General features: G+C 43.0%; 1 long non-coding RNA gene across 1 annotated transcript in view; it reads right to left on the bottom strand.

The window, feature by feature from the left end:
* Window positions 1-2320: 2320 nt before the first annotated feature.
* The window catches only part of LOC309531774, a 46058-nt gene continuing 31052 nt past the window's right edge, over window positions 2321-17326 (bottom strand). The window contains exon 3 of the long non-coding RNA XR_014219446.1: window positions 2321-2412. This is a non-coding gene — a long non-coding RNA (uncharacterized lncRNA). The remainder of the gene's footprint in view (window positions 2413-17326) is intronic.

The following is a 17326-nucleotide window of genomic DNA, read 5'->3' as shown; positions in this document are numbered from 1 at the left end:
TCTTAAGCAATTAATGTGCATATTAAAAGCGTAGCCTGGCAGCAAGAACACAGTACAGGTAACATAATTCTTCTAGCCCAGGGGTTGGCAACCTAAGGCCCATGGGCCACAAGCGGCCCAGGGGGTCGTTTAACTGGCCCACGAGCCACCCCCGAACCAAGCCGCCTGCTCAGCGAGTCTCCACACGCTGAGCTAACCCGGCGCAGTGCGGTGTGGGGACTCGCTTCTGCAGCGCCGGAAATGGCGTCTGCACAGAGGCTGGAAACCACAGGCAGGCACACGCAATCCGGCCCACAGAGGGATCTCTGCTGGAGTGAACTGGCCCAGGCGAGGTAAACCTTGCCGACCCCTGATCTAGCTGGTATCACCCTTGTCTAGATATTTAAATTACTGGCCTTATTGTCAAGCTTTTTGTTACCCCTCTGCAAGAAGTTTATTTTTCTCTGCTCTTCTACCTGAATTACTGCAAATCCATATAACCTGTTGAGTACTGCAGTCCCCTTTGTGTATGTGAAATGACACACTGGTATTTCAGATGAGAAACAGAACTGCTTTCTGACGTCAAATCTCTACAATCACCAAGCAGACGGTTCTATATTTGCAAGCCTCAAAAGGTTTGGGGTTTAGATGATAAAGGGCACTGCTTTTTATAATCTATTATTAACTGCCATGTGTGTGTCTGTATATATTACCACCAGGATTTCTCCAAAGAGAAGCAAAGCACGTTTTAGACGCAGAGTGATTAACTACTTTCCCCATCTCCACCTTTTATATATTGTTTACAAGAATAAATTCTTAAAAATACTGCTTCCAGTATTTCCCCATCTCTCAAATATCAGAATCCTACAGAACATTTTGGTTTTAGTACAAGCAATGTTTTTAATTAAGAAAATTTTTTAGAACAAAAGAATAGAACTCTTTGGTTGCTTTCAATAGATTCTGTTCAAATGCATTAAAATTTGGTTTTGAATGTCTCACCTGAATGATTATTTTATAATTTATTGGGCTATCTACATGCTTTACTGCTGCTTCAGTACAACTTCTGATGGTAAATAAAACCACTATAAACATGGGATTACACAAGCACACACAATTAGTAATGTTGTTGTTGCTGTACTTGGGGGGGGGGGGTATCTCAAAAGTAGGGCCATCACATTTGAAATAAACAAACACGCACGTGCACACATCTTTGACCACACACTACTTTTTAAAATATAAGATAAAACACATTTCATTTGGGCAATGAAAAATTAGACAGTAGCTTTATTAAACAGCCAAATCCAACCAAGTCTACTGGCTCTCCTCCAGCCTAGACAAAAGGAGTGGGGTATCAATCTAAGATGGGTCACAACTGTCACCAGATTCTGCTGCAGAGCTCCCTTTCCCCTTGAAAATAGATAACTTTTCCAAATGATTTATTGAGTTAAGAATCCCTTTTCTCTCATCCTGAAGAACAATTGCAACAAGCAATATTTTCTTTTGGAAGCCTGAGCTGAGCTAAGGAAGAATCTGCATCCTTTACCCTACAACAACTGCAACACTACTTGTGATCTGTTGCTTCAGTCTTCTATCCATAACAAAAAGTGCTGATCACAAACCAGCTGTGTTGCTTTTTGTGTTAGCACTCAATCACCGTAGGAAGAAATACCTGAGAGATTAATGAGATCTTTTTTCTTCTCATATTGCTCAGTTTATCTCATAAGATCTATTTCCTGTACTTTGATTTCAAGGAATGTCATCTCTCTGTTTCCACATTCCTCCAATTTTTCATTTTCTTTTGCTGTGCCCTCTCAGCAGTTTCTGAACATTGCCTCATTATGAGACAGAGAAATAATTGTTAACCTCATGTTTTCCCCATAGGTTCTGAAGTCTAACAGTGCAGTGAATCTGAAAACAGAAAAATACCCATTACCCAAAAAGATACAAAAAGAGAGCCATACACAGAACAAACCCAATTATTTGGAGATTGTCTATTCTGATGGGACTTTTCTATCAGACATGGATTATGTATAGAGATCTTCTAATCTGCTTTAATCTGCTTTAACAGCAGCCCAACATCAGAGTTCATCCAAGGTGGAGCAGAGAATCAGGTGAGAAGTCTTAGAATCATGGAATTGTGGATTTGGAAGAACCCCAAGGCCATCTAGCCCAACCCTCTGCAATGCCAGACTCTCCACTCAAGTATCCATAACAGATGGCTAAATATACAGTCTTGATTGACTTATATTACAAATCTTCCAATTCACATTTTAAGCTCAAACTGTGATTCCTCAGCCCTTCTGCAGTTTACCTCTGCAAGACAGTAGGAAATGGACTCAAGGGCCACTCTTCAAGAATGAGCATCCGGTAAGTTCAGCTGCATTGATGCATGGACCAGTTTTGGAATACTGCAGGTATCCAGTCTAGATGGTCCTGGGAAGGAGAAAATTCACTTTAAACCTATCAATGAAGTGACTGAAGAAGATGAGCAACCATTTATTTTATTATTACATTTATATCTCATCTTATCTCCAAAGAGCTCAAGATGGCAGACATGGCTCTCCCCTCTCCATTGTACCATACATGGTTGGTATGTTCTGTTGGCTTGGTGGGCCACACACTGTGCAGACCCTGCCTTCCCTCAGTGCCGCTGCACAAACCCCTTAAGTAGGATATTATTTTGTATTTTATTTACCACATTTTTAATCAAGGAGCTCAGGGTTGCCAAGGGTCAAATTCTGAGGTTGTGGATTCATTTTCAGGAGGAGCAGTAGGAGAGTTCAGAATTGGAACTCATAGCTGCATTCACCCCAGTAACCTGGGGATTCCTATGGTAGAAATGCATTTTATAATGATGTCAAGTTCTACCTCTCTGTATTCTGCAATTTCAATGGTGTCCAGATGCCATTACAATGTATATCTTTTTTCCTGCATCACTAGCTCCTGGTGGTGGGGAATTGCAAAACATAACGCCATAAGGACATGATTATAGCGAAAGAGAGGGAGAACTCCACCTAGGCTGCCAGCCCTCCCCACCTTCCTTCCCCCAGGCACTGGAGAACGGTGAAATATTAAACTATCAGGATAATAACGACAGGCACCTGGCATATTTATATAGAATGGCATATTAAATGAATGAAGTCACTGATTTGAGAGTGGGGCAGGGTTGGTTTGTTTGTTTTTTGTAAAATCTGCTCATTTCAAGACCACTGTCCTCTCTCTGCAGACCAGAGAATTACAGAATCATGGAATTGTAGAGTTGGGTGAGACCCCCAGGGCCATCTAGTCCAGCCCCCTGCAATGCAGGAATCTCAGGGAGGTGGTGGTAAAAACAGTTTCCACTTGCTTTTTTGAGATTTTTCAACTCTGGCTATTTCACACAGTTCTAGCTGGAACAATTTTGACAGTATGATTCACCTGAAGAAAAACTTCCTGCTCCTTATGATGTATTATTGAGGCTGCAACAAGCTTTATCGGTATTGCTTTCCACCTGTGCCAACCACTCCAGACATTGCCAGAAACTGGCATATATATGTGTGTGTGTTTTTCATTTTCCTGGCCTTCCAAGCATGTCAGGTCAAATGCTCTTTAGCTCCAAAATTGATTTCTGATATCATATGATAGAAATTCACTACCGTGTATTTTTAAGAGGACTTTAGAAAGGGAATGTGATTGGCCCTGATAGACCTTGACACACTGAATGCTTGGAAGCAGCTATCCTTTGACCTTATCCTGCTAAATGCTTTTGTATCAGAGCAGCACTGCAATTGTACACCTATAGAATAGGTAATGAACTATCTTTTGTTGGACCAGTTGTAGCAGCTGAAATTGATTTCCCCCCCCCTTTTTTTTTCTTTGCAAGCTGGATTCTGGGAGTCATGGCCAGCCCAAATCATAAAAAGTTTTAGTATCTGTCAAATGACCACCTTTTGTGCTTGATTGCCTGCTAAGGGTAGTTGATGTGTCTAAAATGAGACTTGATGGTTCAGAGCTATTACCAGCCAGGTCACAGCTGAGATCAGTATTCCGCCAGTATGTCTTTGGGGCAGAGAGAGAGGGAGAGAGAACAGCTTGGAACTGCAAAGCAGCCAGATCAGGGAGAAACAAGCCTGGCTATTCCAGCTGGCTGGAAGGAGCCTGGGCCGGTTTGAAGCAGATGCTGCTGGTTGAGGGGAGCTCCCTCCCTCCCCCCCCCCGTGTGTGTGTGTCTGTGTGTGCATTGCACATACAAGTATCCCTAACTTTAATCCAAAGATAAATGGACCCCTGTAGGGCTGTTCCTTGAATCTCTCACTTAAAAGAGAAGGACGGAAGGAAGTGGGTATGTTTAGCCAGAAATAGAAAGGGGGTTGGGGGGAGGGTGGCACACGTGATAAAGGTAAAGGGACCCCTGACCGTTAGGTCCAGTCACAGACGACTCTGGGGTTGCATGATAGTGCTCTTCAAACACCTAAATGGCTGTCACAAAGGCTGAACACACATTATACCCTTAAAGAACTGAAGCACACTATTTTGCTCAAATAATTCTGAGCTATGTGATTTAACCCTCACAACATTCTACTCCCAGCAACCCTTAACAAACTACAGTGCCCATAATTCTTCAAGTGGAGGATTGTGCTTTGAATGTGCTTTAAAGGTCTGTATGCAGCCAAAGACTTGCTTTCTGCTATCCCCACAAGGAATGACTCTGCCTAAAGGGCTTGAGAAGTTATGGGAGGGTAGATTTTGACTGGGCATTAGGAGAAACAACTCAACAGTAACAGCAGCTTGACAGTGGGACCACTTCTTTATAAGGGTGATATGCTCTTCCTGACTGGAGGCCAGCTATCTGCTGGAGATGCTCTCACTCTGGGTTTCCTGCATCAGCAGAAGGTTGGACTCTGTGGGTGGAAAGCTCCCTCCAAATCACAGTGGCAGGAGTGATTTCCTACATGTACATCATGCTACACAATCATCTTCCCAAATTCACCTTAGCAGCTAAGTGGTATTTATTTGGTGGGGGCCCTTATGAAGTTGCAAGATTAGAAAACAACAGTCAACAGTGTGATGCACCAGCAAAAAAAAGCTAATGCCATTCTAGGCTGCATTAACAGAATCAAGGGAAGTAATAGTATGACTCTCTACTGCCTTGGTCAGACCACACCTGGAATGCCGTGTCCAACTCTGGGCATCATAATTTAAGAAGGTTGTTGACAAGCTAGAACATGTGCAGAGGAGGGCGACCAAGATGATCAAGGGTCTGGAAACCAAGCCTGATGAGGAACGGCTGCAGGAGCTGAGTACTGTATGTATTCAGATTGGACAAGAGGAGACTGAGAGGAGATAAGATAGCCATTTTCGAATAACTCAAGAGCTGCCACATGGAAGAGGAAACAAGCTTGGTTTCTCCCGCTCTGAAGGATAGGACTCAAACCAAGGGCTTCAGGTTACAAGAAAGGAGATTCCAACAAACATCAGGAAGAACTTTCTGACAGTATGAGCTGTTTGACAATGGAACAGTCTCCCTTGGGAAGTTGTGGTTTCTCCTTCCTTGGAATTTTTTAAGCAAAGCTTGGATGGCCATCTGTTATAGTGGAAATTCCTGCATTGTATGGGGTCTGACTAGCTGACCCTTGGAGTCCCTTACAACTCTATAATTCTATGATTCTATGAAAAATGAAACAATCAGCCACTAGGTATTTGCAATTCCTTCCCAATTTTTATGCTTCTTCCAAATCCTGCATCAGAACTGGCGTCCTGGCCCCATTTCCAGTTTATTCTGAACTCAAGAAACGTGCCCAATGCAATGCTATATATGTTGAATAAGTACTACTTATTATCTCCCCAAAGACAAAGAAATGGAAAACAGTGTGACACATATGAACTTGATAATGTGATTTACATGTGAAAGTGCCCCTATGGTTTGATTTGCATATGAAAGAATCCCAAGACACAAAACAAAGGATTAGAAAGCATGGCAAAAGTGCTATTAGCATAGACTACAGAGATTGTCCTACAGACCAACCTTTTTAAAGAATTTCGGTATATTTATCACTCACAAGTAGATAGCTCTAGTGGGTTTTTATTGCTGTAAAGGAAGGGGAGGGAAGAGAAAAAGTTTTTTATCATCTAAAAGGGAGGCACACTCACTGAAGACATAAATGTCTGGATCTGCAGTCAGTTCTCCTTGACTTTTGCTCCGCCACTCCTTTAATGTGCGCATTTCAAGAAATAGCAGGATCTGCCTACCCTGGCTGATGAAAATGTGTGTGAATACGACTTAGCAACCCAAAAGCAGAGTCCATTACAGAGGTGGTGAAAGATTCGTCTCACTAGTAGAACACAGGATGGCTACGTCTGTCCATCCAGCTGATCCAAACCAAATTGAATTAATTGGCATAGAGAATTCAATATTCTAACAGCTCCCCGTGCACCAAACCCCATGGAAACAAATGCTCTCTAGCTATACCAGCCTGGTGGTAATAAAACATTATTGGGATATATAGTTGGACAGACTGTAAATAATAGAGAGATGGGCTCCCTTTCCATCACTATGGGTGGAGCATCATCTCACAAAACGCCTGTCACCAAGGAAGAGCATCGAGGTCAAGGAACCCAGGAAAACACGATCCACAGATGTGCTACCTGTCTGCACCTACCTGCCATTAAGAGGGGGTCAGGGAAGGGGGGGAACACCCCACCCTCTTTCATGAGCATCCGCAGGTCTCTTGCGAAGCACCTGAGCAGTTCCTGTGGCAGCAAGCCATGATAAAGATCCGCCTTGCACTCTGAGGTTTGAAGGCCAGGATCATAAGGTATGTTCAGCCTGGATAAGAGATGACTGAGAGGAGATACGACAGCCATCTTCAAATTTCTAAAGGGCTGACCCATGGAAGATGGAGCAATCTTGTTTTCTCCTGATACAGAGGGGAGGATCTGAACTAATCAAGTTACAAGAAAGGAGATTCTCAGTTTACAAGAGTACGTGCATTGTAAACCTTTTAAAAATATTTTAAAAGAAAGAAAGAAAGGAGATTCCCACTAGACATAGGAAGAACTTTCTGATGCTAAGAGCTGCTGGACAATGGAATGGGCTCCCTTGGGAAGTGGTGGACTCTCCTTCCTTGGGGGTTTTTAAGAAGAGGTTGGATGGCCATCTGTCATGGAAGATCTAGTTGAGATTCCTGCATTGCAGGGGGTTGGACTAGATGACCCTCTGAGATCCTCCCAACTCTACAGTTCTGTGATTCTGTGTAATCAAGAGGGTCTGGCTACAGAGAAAAACTCTAAGGCTCTGCCAGAGGAGCACCACATGTTCTAGCATATGGGAACTTTTTTTTTACCAATTTCTAGTTTGTCTTCATTGGCTTCAGTGTCCTTCCAACATCAGCACGCAAGTGCTGCAAACCCTTTTCTATATCAACTATAGTCCTCTTCCAGCTGAGGATTCAGGTTGCTTGGCCCACATATATGAAGAATGGTCCTTGCACACTGGAGGGGGTGGCTAGGAAGTGTTTTACCACGTTTCTCACAACTTATGTTTCATAACAAGAGCTATGCTTAAACCACACTGTTGTCTGCTAAAAAGATAAAGGTAAAGGACCCCTGACAGTTAAGTCCAGTCGCGAATGACTCTGGGGTTGTGGCGCTCATCTCGCTTTACTGGCTGAGGGAGCCGATGTTTGTCCGCAGACAGCTTCCAGGTCATGTGGCCAGCATGACTAAGCCGCTTCTGGCAAAACCAAAGCAGCGAAGGGAAACGCCATTTATCTTCCCGCTGGAGGGGTACCCATTTATCTGCTTGCACTTTGACATGCTTTTGAACTGCTGGGTTGGCAGGAGCTGGGACCAAATAACAGGAGCTCACCCTGTTGCGGCGATTTGAACTGCCAACCTTCCAATCAGCAATCCCAAGGCTCAGTGGTTTACACCACAGTGCCACCCACATCCCCTGTCTGCTACTCATTAGTAAATGACAGTGTCATAAAGGGTGTCATGGAAGGAGGAAGACAAGGAAGAACAGAGCTCAGGAAACGCTTTGTGTGCACAGAATGAATCCCCCACTCCTCTTGTGAAAACAATCTTCTTAGTGCTATCTTGGGCAAGTCACACATTCTCAGCCTTCTCATCTGTAAACGAAATGTGATGATGGCTGCAAACTTGGATGGCTTTAAAATGAATTGAGACAAATTCCTGGGTGAGAAGACTATCAATGGCTGCTAGTGCTGATGGCTGTGTACTTCCCCTTGCATCAGAGACCGTATGCCAACGAATGCCAGCTGCTATGGAGCATGGGCAGAAGAGTGTGCTTGTGCTGATAACTTGCTTATGGGTTGACCACTGATAGAACAGGATACGTGTTTGGTCATACCCAGCAGGGCTCTTCTTACATTATGTTCTTAAGTAGGGATAATAATACTTGCCTATTTAACATGGCTGTCATAAGTGCTACCCAAGAATATATGTTCTTGTATTACCTGCTTGGTAATAGGTAATGGTAAAGGACCCCTGAACAGTTAAGTCCAGTCAAACTTGACTATGGGGTGCAGCGCTCATCTCTCTTCAGACCAAGGAAGCCGGTGTTTGTCCACAAACACTTTTCTGGGTCATGTGGCCAGCAGGACTAAACTGCTACTGTCGCACAGAGGACCGCGACAAGTGCATGGAAATGCCATTTACTTTCCCATCACAGAGGTACCTATTTATCTACTTGCACTTGACATGCTTTTGAACGGCTAGGTTGGCTTGGTAATATCACCTGCTTGGTGAAGGAAAAACAATTAAACTGGCACACTCTTCTAAGATCGGTGTGTGTGTGTGTGTGTGTGTGTGTGTGTGTGTGTGTGCGCGCTATAAGACTGGTACCTTCCTTGGACCTTTGCAATAGGATGTAGTTTCAAGCCAGTTTCATAAAAACACATGACCGTGCCCTGTAGGATTTATATTTCTTAGGGTGTATTCCACTCTGCTTACCAGGCAGTAAGTTTCCACAGTTGCCAATCAGATGCCTATAAGGAGCCCATGAGCATAAGAACAATCGCTCCCTCGGCCTTACATCTGAGAAGTAAAGGATTATTATGCTGTGAGACTTATGCCTTTCAGTGGGGACATGGCATGGCCTTAATTGTATAATCCTGTACATTTCTATTAAAAAGTATGGCTCAAGTTCAATTGGACTTACTTATAGATAAGTATAAATACTGTAGGATTTCCACTGAAGCAAATGGAAACATGTGTGTAACTCCATTCATTGTTTTTTTTTTACCACACACACATATAGTAGTAGCCTTTAAGCAGAATTGTCCATTACATGCAAATACTGTTCATTTCGTGATGTGAGATCACTTAGTATGATTGCACTTTTTGTTCAGTAACTGGACAAAATTCCAAGCCACTTCACGCGATGGAGACCACTTAACACAAATATTTGCATGTAATGGGCCATTTTACTTAAAGAGCCCAATGTAACTTTAGAAACAAATTAAGAGCAGAAAGAGTTCACATGATGCTATAAGAACAGCCTTTGTGAACACGCACAGAAAAAAGCAGCAAAGGACATACGGGATATGGGGCCACTGAAAGCCATCTCAACTGTACACACTCTAGATCTGATAAACAACCCTTTTTCTTAATGGTTTCTGTCCAATTTGTACATATGTAGTTAATTTGACACTATGCCATAGTTTACTAAGCGACTCTGTTATCAAAAGAATGTTGCCCTTTCCCCATTTATCAGCGACTTTGTGCCCTTTAAAATAGAGAAAAGGGGCACGCACTCAATAATTGAGATACACAGAGTGATTCAGAGAGTTTTCTGGAGGCCAGTTTGTGGAGATGTGGCATTAGTACATCCCTATGCGGGAATGAGTGCGCTGCCATATGCTATGTAAGCTTATCAGCTTTGGTGTTTCCAGAAACATGAAAACTCCAAAACATATTTTCAAGAGGGTATAGTCATAACATCTTCTAATATATGTTTAATTTTGTTTTTACTTGGAGGTTACCTTTGCTTAGATAACTGCTTTGCCCCATTCTGCTGCAGAAGGAGATCAGAACACAAATGGAATAAGAATGAATCTGAGTGTAAAAACTTCACCCAGGAATGCCCCACCACCTGTGACCATAAATTGCAGTGTGATCTTTGTTTTGTTCTGGCATAACTCCACACTTGAGATTTAAAACCTGTGTGAGATCTGTGTGTACTGAGGCTATAAGGCTAATTGTCCCCACATAATATTTATTTAAAATATTTTCTCCCACAAAGTAGGATTGAAGGGAGTTAAGTGCATATTAGTAAATCATCACAAAACAGTCATTATAAAAACAAAATAATTTACCATTACATGCAACTTTCAGTAGCAGCAAAATAAGTATATAAATCCAAAGGCAGAAGCAAAAACTGTATTGAAAGGGAAATTTAAAAACTTACAACCAATGAATAAAGCTTTACACCAAAGGAATGAGAGAACTCCTAGCCTTTCACCAGCTGCTTATTACGGATAGCTGTCTTAGACATAATTGATGGATATTGATATTTCTAATAATAAACACATATTGTGAGAATGATTCTGTGGGACTTGGACAATCTGTACAAAGCAAGTTGTGTGATTCAACCGTGGTCACTCCTACCAAGAGTGAGAGACTCCCAGTCCAACGAAGCCACTCCTGAAGACGCCTCAGCCAAGTGCATTGCAATAATCAGTAATGCTGTTCTGCAGCTAATTTGTGTTATGGGTTTATTTGGAAATTTTCTCCTTATTCTGCAGACAGAAACTTTGCCCTTATGGCACTTCTATTTTTTTATTCACTTCCATTTAGTGAATCGCATTGCCTTTCAATGCCCACTAATTGTGCAATTTGCAGCTCCAGCTTTGAAGTGGACGTGTGTGTCTCTCTCTCTCTGTGTGTGTGTGTGTGTGTAGGTCACTCTATTTGTACAGACCTGTGGTTCACATCCTGCGGACTGCAGACCCACAGTTATCCCAAGGGGTCCGCGATTAATACTCTTCCAGGCAGTGCTTGGTTTAGTTCTTCTGCCACGCTCCTCTTCACAGCAGCAACATCTCCAAGAACCTTGCTTATCTGCAGGAGTGCTGCTTGCATCTGTTGCAAAGTGCAGGGACACAGTTCAGCAGCTTTGGCCTGTGTCTTTCTCACTTCCCTTGTGATGCTCAGTGAACTTCAAAGAGCCTGGCACTGAGGTGCAGGAAATCAGTACTTTGGGGGTTGCATTCCCCGCTTTGCCATATTGTTTGTGGAGGCACATTTTGCCCAGGGCCTTTTACGTTGCACCACACAAAGGGCTTATTAGCGGGAAGCAGAATACAGCTTGGCAGCTTAAAGACCCCAATTTTATTTCAGCGGGCTTTGCATTGTGGACCATTGGTGGGCTTTCTGCAGAAGAATTACTTGTTGAATTCTGTTTCCTTAGTTTACTTCTGGTGCCTTATTGGAATAAATTCTATGGCTGGGGCTTTCCCCCTGGTCCCCCCCCCCCCTGGTTTAGGTGATTTTGGGAGTAGATCTTTTGGGGCAGGTTATTGTCCTAAGTGGCATTCGCTGCCCATGCCCTCCGGCTTTTAAGAACAAAAAATACATAAATATAAATATTTAATTATATATAAAAATAGATTTAATTATAGGGATTAAGGATTGCATTGAAATATTAAGTCTTATTTCTAGGTACATTAATGGCAATAAATGTTTCCATTTTAATTCTTTTGGGATTACAGTGGTCCCTCGGGTTAAGAACTTAATTCGTTCCGGAGGTCCGTTCTTAAGCTGAAACTATTCTCAACCTGAGGTACCACTTTAGCTAATGGGGCCTCCCACGTCCGCCACACCGCCCGAGCATGATTTCTGTTCTCATCCTGAAGCAAAGTTCTTAACCTGAAGCAGTATTTCTGGGTTAGCAGAGTCTGTAACCTGAAGCGTATGTAACCTGAAGCGCATGTAACCCAAGGTACCACTGTATGTCAGCTCAGTTCCGTTGGAAATAAATAAACAAGTAAATTTGCATTTTGTTCAGATCGATTGGTAAATTGTTGATTGTTGCTGGGGAAATAAATGAATGTATTTATATTATAAATAAAAAACTTATCTTTCATACCTTTTTAAATTTATTAACTGGGTTGATCAGTGAGCATATTTGTGAAAGAAATAAATGAATTTGTATTTATAAAAAAAACATATCTTTTAAATTAATTAACTGGATTGATCAGGGGGCATACTGGAGAAAGAAATGAATTTATGTTTATAAATAACACAAATATATATTTAACACCTTTTGGAATTAATTGCTTGGGTCGTTGATTAGAGAAATAAATAAATTATTTTTTTCTTTCTTTCTTGATTTTGCCACATCCATGAATTTCTTCAAAAGTGCTACTAAGTTCATAAAAGTTGTTTGTCGTTTTGTATTTTCTCAATTAATGGAGCCTAAAATTGCAACAGTTAGCATGTGGGGCTCTATGAATCTTTTTGAGATTAGAAAAAGGCTTCTCACACAAGCAAAGGTTGGAAAATGCTCATATAGATGAAGGGCAGATTATAATTTATTAAAAAATAACAGTAATAATAATTACAATAAACACTCTGTGGCAAGACTCAGCATTATATGGGAACCTTAACGGAGGAGTGATGGAAGAAGGGGTGCAGAGTTTGCCCAGCCCTTGCTTCAAGGCAGAATCAAAACAAATGCGCAGGCTCCTAACATTGCTCCCCCGAGAGCAAAACTAGTGGGTTTATTTTGTTTTTCCTTTTAATAGCTTCTCTTGGGTGCTTTATGGACCAGTTCTCTCATCTGAAGTGTCTGATCCCAAGACATAAATTAATTTTAGATGCACCTTTTATCCTTTGTGGCTGCTAAGGCAGTGCTCACTATTTGTTTTCGTTGCCATGGAGATAATTGACTTCCTGCAGTGGCAGAAGCCTTGTTTGGGGTATTAAAAGGGTTTGGGTCCAGGGATTCTTTAATTTTCATGTGGCGAGAAAAAGTCATTTCATCAACAAAACCTTCATAAAAAACCCTCTCCCCTCATAATTTGTATCACTCTCTTTATAACCCTGTGAACATTTTCTTTGTTTCCCCATGTGCTCCATTTTGTTGCTCTCCCTGCACACTCCACAGTAGCTGCTAAAACCACAGCAAGAGACATATTGCCTATGCATTACAATTCTGCAAAAATTGGTCAGGCAAAGTCTCCCTCCAGAATATTATTTGGCAGCATTGTAAAGCAACAGCAGACCTATAATAAAACAGCTGATTGCCAAGGCGCACAAGAATGGAATGGAATTTGTGTGTGTGCGCGCACACACACACCACCTCATCCTAGGGTTGCACCAAATATTCTCCAGTTTCAAAATTAGCATATTCAACAAAGGTGAACAAATCACCCCTCCCCTACGTCTCCCCCCAAACCCTCACTGATCACGTGTGTTGATTTTACGGTGCTTGCAGACTTCTTCTTCTCTATTCTCTCTATCTCCTTTGCCAACAGGGGCTTCTCCTCCTTGCAGGGCTGCAGGTGCAGAACCCCCAAGGTGGGTTAAGGAGAAAGAAGAAATGCAGTAGCAGCAATCAGCAAGGCTGCCCTGACCAGTCACTTCCAAAACCCAAACTCTTGAGAAAAGCTGCAGCTACCACCGTGCGGCCCTAAGAGAGGACTGAATCTTTTCTAGTAGCCCATCCCCACCATTCCTCCTGCTCCTTCTCCCATCTGCTGCAGCCCACACCCATGGAGAAGGCAGGCTGCAGCAACTCCTGCTTGGTAGGCAGGGGCAGGCAGACTTAGTGGTTAGGGTGATGAGGCAGAACGGCCACGGCTTGCTCCTTGTCCTATGCTCTCCTGTGCCCTTGCCTGCCCATTATGGCGTGTGGAAGAGGGATCATCAGGAGGAGGAGGAGCCGCCAATGCTGCCCAAGGAAGAATGGGCTGCATGTCTTGCTCACACATCTGCTGCTGGACCAGGTATATAAACAGCAAAGGAAACTAAGCTAAGCGGGGGAGGGGGGATAACTGGCAGAGGTGGGGGCAGCTTCTTCTTCTTCTTGTCACCCATTTTGTTGCTGTTGCAGTGGGCAAACAAGCAAGCAGCCTTCTTGCCATTCCTTCCCAGCTCTCTTCTCCATGCATAGGCTGGGAACCCACTGAGGTGGTAGCAAGTTCTGCTGCTGCCCTTAGCCCTGTGCTTTCAGCTCTGAAAGGGGCTTCTATGCACCTACAGCTGTGTGCATAAAGAGCCTACGTGTGTCCACAGTGGCCCTTTTCAGGTCTTCCTCTGAATACACAGACATCGGGGTGGGAGGGAGAACAGGATTACTAGAACCAGTCCCACTTCACAGTCTACATGTGCAATCTGTGTGCGCCTGAAGGTGTCCAAGAGGCTAATAAAGCAAACGGAAAAGGACCTGTTGCTGCCATTCCATCAGCCGCAGCAACTGGGAAGGCGGAGGACACCAAGAAACTAAAGGCACTCAAGAGCAGTGCAAATGTTTATTACAATGAGGGTATGACTGAAAGAAAAGGAGGGCCAGCACTTGAAGGGTGAGGCTTCAGCTGTTCAGTATTGCAATATGTCTGTTAAAATTGCCGCAAATGGATTTCAACACTTGCAAAAGGAACACACACAGATCACCGGCTCCGTCCTGCTTTATAGCCCCAATGCATACACTTACCTGAGTAACAGCAGCACTGCTTTCTCAAAGCTGCAGCCCATGCTTAGTAATGTACTAAGTATAGGAACACTTTTTAAAGAAGAGAATTGGGAGGAGCAGCTCCACCCAATCTGCACAACTTACTGGACAGGAGCGAATGAGGTCCAAAGACTCTTGGCGCAGGGAATGAGTCTCTGGATGCTGCAACAGCACCTGGGAACGCCAGGGTCTGGAGGAAATGAAACTCCATTACCTGGGGGTGGGGTGAGGAAGCAAGTCACCCAATTGCAGAATTTATCCTACCACTATAGCCAACACACTGGGTGTAAGCTGAGGTGGTAATATGGAGAGTATAAAGTGAAGTCCTTTATTGCCTTTACTGTCATTGTTAGAATAAACTACTACTGTTTGAAACCATAGGTGGGAATACAAACTTAATTTACTTCCAGCAACTGGGCAGATAAAACAGAAGCTCTCTGGGTTGATTGCTTGTTGCTTTGCCCTTGGCTAACCTCTGCTGCTCATACACATTACATCAGTGTGACTGATGAAAGATATCATGGTACGCAGACAAGAATAAAACTCTAGTGTAAGAAGAGCCCTCTTGGATCAGGCCCAAGGCCCATGGAATCCACCGTGTTCTGACAGTGGCCAATCAGATGCCTAGGGGAAGCCACAAGCAGCACCAGAGTACAACATTTCCCCCACTTTTGCTCCCTACCAGCTACAGTTTGGAGACATGCTACTCAGATGCTAGAGGTAGCTAACATTGCTAGTAGCCACGGATGGCCTTATGCTCCTTAGATTTGTCAAATTCCCTTTGAAGGCTGTTCAAGTTGGTGAGCATTACTCCACACAGTGGTACTGCAGAGAGGAACCTCCAGCCTTCAGGTCCAATTCAGCTCCGCAGGGGTCCTCATCATTAGGGCTGACATGTCTGCGAATGGGACTGTTCAAATGGCGTCTGGGTGGATTTTCGCTGAATTGGCAAAATGTCCAGGAAAACACAGAGGTATGGAAACCAGGGAGATTTTTTAATTTAAAAGCTTTAAAAATCTCCCAAAAGCCCAATGGCTCAACAACTTCGGGGTGGTGGAGGTGAGGAGGTCAACAATTTTGTCTAGATTTTCACTTTTGGCAACCATAGTGCTTTCTAAGTCCATGTCCAATTGCTGCTGCTGTTCTGCTGCTTTCCCCAGGAAAAGTCACTTTTTAATGCTGAATTAGAACTAATGGCAATTTGCAGATTGTCATTTGCTCTGATTCAGTGGTAAAGAGCAGGTTTTGTTATGGAAAGCACTGTTGGAGAAGGATGCTTGGACAGGGAGCTTTAAAGAGCAGACCTGTGCCTAGCAAAGGTAAGTATGGAAGAGCCCTGGGTCTCTCTCAGAAGCTGACAGCACAATGAAGAAGCAACTTACCGTACTTATTTGAATTTCTCTTTGGGATCAGAGAAATAATAGTTCTTAGACTATATAAACAAGTAAGAACTTAAAGAAAACTGGACTGCATTGCTCATTGTTTAAGAGCAATGTGTTGGTTTGTATGTACAACTTTTTGTAACAAATTTAAAGACAATTTGCAGTAAAACTTTGGAACTCTTTCTTGGTGTGGAGAGCTTATTGAGTCATACTCTGCTGCTAGCCTTTTGCAAGATGCATCGCCTCAGAAGAGGCAATGTAGCCTGCAAATTTCATCCAATTCTGGTCAAAAGTAAAATACAAAACAAAACAAAAACAGATAGACGGTTCCTTTTTTTGGGGGGGGGGGGAGAAGAAACAAATCACATTTTAGCAGTATCCAGCACAGAACTGCAGGACCTATTTGCTTGTAATTCATCAAGCTTTATCCACTGGGCAACCCTACTATGCTGGCAAATTAGACCCACATGTCAAAACACAAAAGGTTACAGCCATTATTTGATGTCCCAAAAGTGAATGCAGATGGTAGGGAATGAAGCTCTCTCCCCACCAAGCTCCATAAGGCAGCCTCTGAACAGGTCTAAGCCAAATTGTGCTTTTTCATAGCTTTTCATATTAAGCAGCACAGTAAAACAGAAGGTCATCCAATTGATATGGAAAGAGCATCACATTATCTCTACTACTGGGATACATTTAAAAGCACAAACAAGTCCTCGCCCCCTGGGCAAAAGCTTACTTTGAGAATCCAGGTTCAGCAAGGATTATAGTCTACTACCAAGCTAGAAATATGAATAAACCAGATCCATATTTACATAACTTCCCTATTAATCACATCATTAGCCTCACAGTCCCAAGGTGCTACTTCAAAGACTAAAGACTATGACCTGCAAAGGAACAGGGCCATTGGAATTGGGCTAAGGTGGCATTTCCTTGCCAGCTCAGAAGATCCCCCAAAGAAGGATGGGGAGTCTATTTTGCCTCACAGAATATGTGCCATTTGTTTCTTAAAATGACAAGCCCTTCTCAGCAAAGGAAAGATGAAAAAATAAAAAATCAATAGTACAAATGGAAATCTTTAAAAGCAAGTCATACAGAGACAACCCCCCTGAAAAATCCCCCTCAGTTCTTTTTAGTGTGCTACACAAAATCAATCTGCAGTGACCCGAAGAGTGAGCCATCCTCACCCCTCTGACAGCCAGAGAAGGAAAAAAGAGAGAAGGAAAATTTAGCTCTTCGTTTGCTTTCCCAAGGCTTTAATAGGCTTTTGAGCTAGGAGGGCACTAGAATCACC

Source organism: Podarcis vaucheri (assembly GCF_965113315.1).
Source record: "Podarcis vaucheri genome assembly, chromosome: 4".
Classification (NCBI taxonomy): domain Eukaryota; kingdom Metazoa; phylum Chordata; class Lepidosauria; order Squamata; family Lacertidae; genus Podarcis; species Podarcis vaucheri.
Note: the sequence above shows the minus strand (reverse complement) of the source record. Positions and strands in the feature narration are given on the sequence as shown.